This window comes from Salvelinus sp. IW2-2015, linkage group LG1 (genome assembly GCF_002910315.2).
Source record: "Salvelinus sp. IW2-2015 linkage group LG1, ASM291031v2, whole genome shotgun sequence".
Classification (NCBI taxonomy): domain Eukaryota; kingdom Metazoa; phylum Chordata; class Actinopteri; order Salmoniformes; family Salmonidae; genus Salvelinus; species Salvelinus sp. IW2-2015.
The window spans coordinates 22,739,807-22,745,848 of record NC_036838.1 but is presented as its reverse complement, the minus strand read 5'-3'; positions in this window follow the sequence as shown (position 1 = coordinate 22,745,848).

Sequence of the window (6,042 nt, the reverse complement as noted above, 5' to 3'; positions counted from 1 at the left end):
TGCTGACTAGTTAAATAAAGGTTAAATAAAATAACTAAAATAACAACAAAAAAACACTGAACTCGGAAGTAGGAGATTTGCCCTGCAATATTGAAGAGGAAATTATAAGTAATTTATTCTTTGAATGTATTTGTACTAAGATCTTTTTTAGATCAACTGGTGCTAGGGTTCGGCTCGATGGTAAAAATGTTTGACTTTTGTTTGATGATAAGGATGTAGATCAGAACAAAGTATATACACTATATATACAAAAGTACCGCTTCAAATTAGTGGATTCGGCTATTTCAGCCACAACCATTGCTGACAGATGTATAAAATCGAGCACACAGCCATGCAATCTCCATAGACAAACAGTGGCAGTAGAATGGCCTTACTGAAGAGCTCAGTGACTTTCAACGTGGCACTGTCATATGATGACACCTTACCATAAAGGCTGTTCGTCAAATTTCTGCCCTGCTAGAGCTTCCCTGGTCAAGTGTAAGTGCCGTTATTGTGAAGTGGAAACGTCTAGGAGCAACACCGGCTCAGCCGTGAAGTGGTAGGCCACACAATCTCACAGAACGGGACCCCAGAGTGCTGAAAAATCGTCTTTCCTCGATTGCAACACTCACTACCAAGTTCCAAAACGGCCTCTGAAAGCAACGTCAGCACAATAACTGTTCGTCAGGAGCTTCATGAAATGGGTTTCCATGGCAGAGCAGCCGCACACAAGCATAAGATCACCATGTGCAATGCCAAGCGTCGGCTTGAATGGTGTAAAGCTCGCCGCCATTGGACTCTGGAGCAGTGGAAACACGTTCTCTGGAGTGATGAATCACGCTCCACCATCTGGCAGTCCGACGGACGAATATGGGTTTGGCGGATGCCAGGAGAATGCTACGTGCCTCAATGTATAATGCCAACTGTAAAGTTTGGTGGAGGAAGAATAATGGTCTGGGGCTGTTTTTCATGGTTCGGGCTAGGCCCCTTAGTTCCAGTGAAGGGAAATCTTAACGCTACAGCATACAACTACATTCTAGACGATTCTGTGCTTCCAACATTGTGGCAACAGTTTGGGGAAGGCCCTTTCCTGTTTCAGCATGACAATGCCACAGTGCACAAAGCGAGGTCCATACAGAAATGATCTGTRTAGATCGGTGTGGAAGAACTTTACTGCCCTGCACAGAGCCCTGACCTCAACCCCATCGAACACCTTTGGGATGAATTGGAACACTGACTGCAAGACAAGTCTAATCGCCCAACATCAGTGCCCGACCTCGTTAATGCGCTTGTGGCTGAATGGAAGCAAGCACCAGCTGCAATGTTCCAACATCTAGTTAAAAGCCTTCCCAGAAGAGTGGAGGCTGTTATAGCAGCAAAGGGGGGACCAACTCCATATTAATGCCCATGATTTAGGAAGGACATGTTCGACAAGCAGATGTCCACATACTTTTGGTCATGTAGTGTATAACGAATCTCTTCATCATGTAAGGAAAATATTACATACATACATAAATGCAAGTAGGCAAAAGAAAGCAAAATATTTTTTATTATTGAATTTGATCTGAAAATGCTGCAAAGTCTGAAAAACAGTAAAGCAAAGCAAACCCTGTATTTTTGTTTAAATGTGTATACCCCTGTGTATACATTTTGTCTCTGTTATTTGGTATACTGTTTTGTAAGATATGTTTCTATATTGTGTTATATGCTATTTGTTGTTGATAAAAAAATAAACAAAAATAAAAAAGGATGGCATGCAATTTTTTTCATCGTAATCTCTCTGATAAAAATGATAAAACATTAAATTGAATTGCACATAATAGTTGGGCATGTTTATTTTCTAAATTATAATAAAAAGATAGGAAATGCTACACTTTTGGATTACACAAACATGACTGAAATTGGACAAAAAATGTAATTCTCTCAGAAAATACAAAATGTTATTTAAAAAATCATAAAACAAATAAACAAAAAAAATTCACATCCRAGTGCAATGTATAGTATTTTTTTTGGTCCATCATCCGTGGGCTACACTGAAGCGATGTTCCCAAACATTTTCTTTATAGGATTTGTGTCACCCTAACCTGGATTCTGTCACGTTCCTGACCTTATTTTTCCTTTGTTTAACTTTGTTTAGTTGGTCAGGACGTGAGCTGGGTGGGTAGTCTATGTTTTGTGTTTCTATGTTGGGGTTAATGTGTTGCCTGATATGGTTCTCAATTAGAGGCAGGTGTTTGACGTTTCCTCTGATTGAGAACCATATTAAGGTAGGGTGTTCTCACTGTTTGTTTGTGGGTGGTTGTCTTCCGTGTCTGTGTATGTTGCACCACACGGGACTGTTTCGTTTGTCGTTCGTGTATGTAGTCTGTTCCTGTTCGTGCGTTCTTCGTAGTTTGTAAGTTCTCAAGTCAGGTCTGTCTACATCGTTTATTTGTTTTGTAGTTTGTTAAAGTGTTTGTGTTTTGTTCTATCATTTAAATAAATTATTATGTCAAACTATCACGCTGCGCTTTGGTCCAATCCCTACTCCTCCTCTTCAGACGAAGAGGAGGAGAACGACCGTTACAGATTCATTACTTATTTAAGCCCCGTGAAATATATTCTGAACTGGGGTCAAGAGAATATGATGGCTAGTCAAGTGTTTCCGTGGACCACTATAGGCCGGGAAAGAACAGCTAGTTTTCTCTTGAGCGCCCATTGCCAACGTCGTTGAGTTTATTGATAATTTTCATAAAACAGAGACTAGATTATAAACCCAAGCTTGGGGATCCAATGTGGGTAGGAGATTGCGCAAAAGCATATCTCCATGAGATCGTTCAGCATTATGCATGATGACCTTTTCAGAACAAAATAGCACATGCGACAAAGCATATATCTTCATCTGATCCTGACTACAAATTTCTTTAAAGCCACAGTCCTTGACTTTGTGTTTCAGCCCAACGGCAGCCCCACCACTTGGTTTGTTATAAAGTTAAGGGATGGGGCTGAGGAAATTTAACTACTCTCAAATCCAAACCCAAGTCCCTGCGACTGTTAGTCCAATAGCTTAACCGTTACACAAAGAGGTCCAGGTTAGGTGTTGTCAAGACTTRCGCCGGAGTCGGTCCCTCTCCTTGTTCGAGCGGCATTCGGCGGTCGACGTCACCGGCCTTCTAGCCATCACCGATCCACTTTTCATTTTCCATTTGTTTTGTCTTTGTTTTTTACACACCTGGTTTCAATTCCTCCATTACATGTTCATTATTTAACCCTCTGGTTTCCCCCATGTTTGTGTGCGTGTTTGTTTTATTGTTAAGCTGTATCTGACGGCTGGTATATTGTTACCGGGTTTTGTTATTACGCCCGTTTATTTCGTGCACCATTGTATTGTGTTTATACGGGTGTTTTTTCTTGAATTAAATACCTTGTCCACGCATCTCAGCTCTCCTTCGCCTGACTCCTTTCACCAGTTACCCACAGCCTTGACAGTTGTACTAACATGTCCCTTTAATTCACTCTCACAAGTCCCTTGTGCCCATACCTTTGGGACACACTTTACCAGGGTGAAAGTCCCACTTCGAACACCAATATAGTGAATTCATGGGGTATCTCAACTCAATCTGAGTCTCTTAACGAGATTGCTGGGTGTTGATGTAAGCCCGCTACATCATCAGCTAATTGAAATTACCATTGAAGAACAGGAAATATCCCAGATTGTGCCTTTAATAGTACTATCAGCCAAACTGGACTTCCTTTCCTTCCAATGCTTTGATCAAGGAGGGGGGAGATGCAGAATAAAAAATAATAATAGTGAAGACATCAAAACTATGAAATAACACACAAAAGTTAAACAAATCAAAATGTATTTTAGATTATTCCATATGTGTTATTTCATAGATTTGATGTCTTCACTATTATTCTACAGTGTAGAAAATAGTAAAAATAAATACCCTGGAATGAGTAGGTGTGTCCAAACTTTTGACTGGTACTGTATATATWTTTTTTTCCCGGCACTCCTACTTCCTGCGGCTATGTGGTTGGTATGGTTTACAAACTTGGGAACCAAGCTCGAGTGTAGCCCTGTTATCGCCTGGACATGTTGAAATATCTTCACGCCTAGAAAAGTCTCCCATAGTTTCAAAGTACTGTAACACTTGAATCAAAGTGGGATCTGTTAAACTCTATCAATCACGTTTTATACAAGTCTCTTTAAAAAAACATGGTTATTTTTAAATTAAAGTGTTAAGATAAGGAATATTTAGAGATAGGGTACTTACTGGGATGTAGTTCCAGTCAGGATTTTGTCTGTATGGCTTCCCAGAGGAATAACTCTTACTTATACTGTAGAGAGAGAGACACACCTCCACACCTCACCTCRTTKAACGCAATAAACTTAATAGACAGCTGCGTTTCGTGTGTGCGTGTGTGTGAGAGAGAATAAAATAATCTGCCAATATTTCTTGACATTCTTTCATTTTACAAACAAATCGAATTAAATAGTGCATATTGTCCATTGGGTTTTATAAAATGTGTTATACTGTAATTCATTCTTTATATGTACAGTATGTGCGATTTACAGTACCAGTCAAAAGTTTGGACACACCTAAGCATTCAAGGGTTTTTCTTTATTTTTACTATTTTCTACATTGTAGAATAATAGTGAAGACATCAAAACTATGAAATAACACATGGAATCATGTAATAACCAAAAAAGTYCTAAACAAATCAAAATATATTTTATAATTTASATTCTTCAAAGTAGCCACCCTTTGCCTTGATGACAGCTTTGCACATTRTTGGCATTCTCTCAAACAGCTTCACCTGAAATGCTTATCCAACAGTCTTGAAGGAGTTCCCACATATGCTGAGCACTTGTTGGCTGCTATTCCTTCACTCTGCTGTCCAACTCATCCCAAACCATCTCAATTGGGTTGAGGTCTGGTGATTGTGGAGGCCAGGTCATCTGATGCAGCACTCCATCACTCCTTCTTGGTCAAATAGACCTTACACAGCCTGGAGGTGTGCAAAGAGTGTGCAAAGCTGTCATCAAGGCGAAGGGTGGCTACTTTGAAGAATCTCAAATATAAAATATAMTTTGATTTGTTTAACACTTTTTTGGTTACTACATGATTCCATATGTGTTATTTCATAGTTTTGATATCTTCACTATTATTCTACAATGTAGAAAATAGTAAAAATCAAGAAAAACTCTGGAATGAGTAGGTGTGTCCAAACTTTTGACTGGTACTGTATATACTGCAATTCAGCTTTTAGATGAAATATTCTCTTCTCAGGTAGGCCTATTAATAATTTATGAAGCAATATGAGAAATACAAGCAATAAGCATGAGGATTAAAGACAGATAAAAATAAATATCCGGGACACACGAAAACAGCGTAAGTTATGTTGAATTCACCAATGGAAGCCATCAGGCTGTAATTTCATAAAGTAGATGGCTTAACTGTTGTCTCATTTATACTAGCTTGTGTGTCCTATTGTACTTTAGTAGTAATTTACACCCGTGTGTGAATCCTTTATCTTATAACTATTTGACAACCAAGATGACATTTTCTGTAGGCTACAGCAATGACCCGTTGGAACCAAAACTTGGCAAGGAAAWGTTTTAGCCTACAACACGTTTAAACTTTCGGTCTTGTAGAAGATTCCTCATGTGTAGGTGTGTGTCTAGGATGAGGTGTGTGGCAATACACGGTGGTTTGATGTGCAGCCCGTTGGCAGTGCTTGCTGTGACTTGTAGTGCAGTGCATGGCAGGCGGTATGGAAGCGGGCCTAAATTAATTGACAACTCAAATCATTGCCCTGACCAGATTAAAACGTGTCATAGGCCGGATTCAGCCCGTGGGGCTTGTGTTTGATACGTGTTCTAGAGTGACTCTAACTTGTTTTGTTATTGCTTTAATGGTATGAATTGTAAATGGGTTTGTCCTTGTCTCCCTAGGCAGAAGGGAGACTAGGGTATAGAAACTAATTACCATTGAGGGTTTTATACCCATCATCTGGGTGCCAATTCACCATATTTTGTTGTCACTATTGAAAGTCCATTGTCTATCAACTCTATCTGTA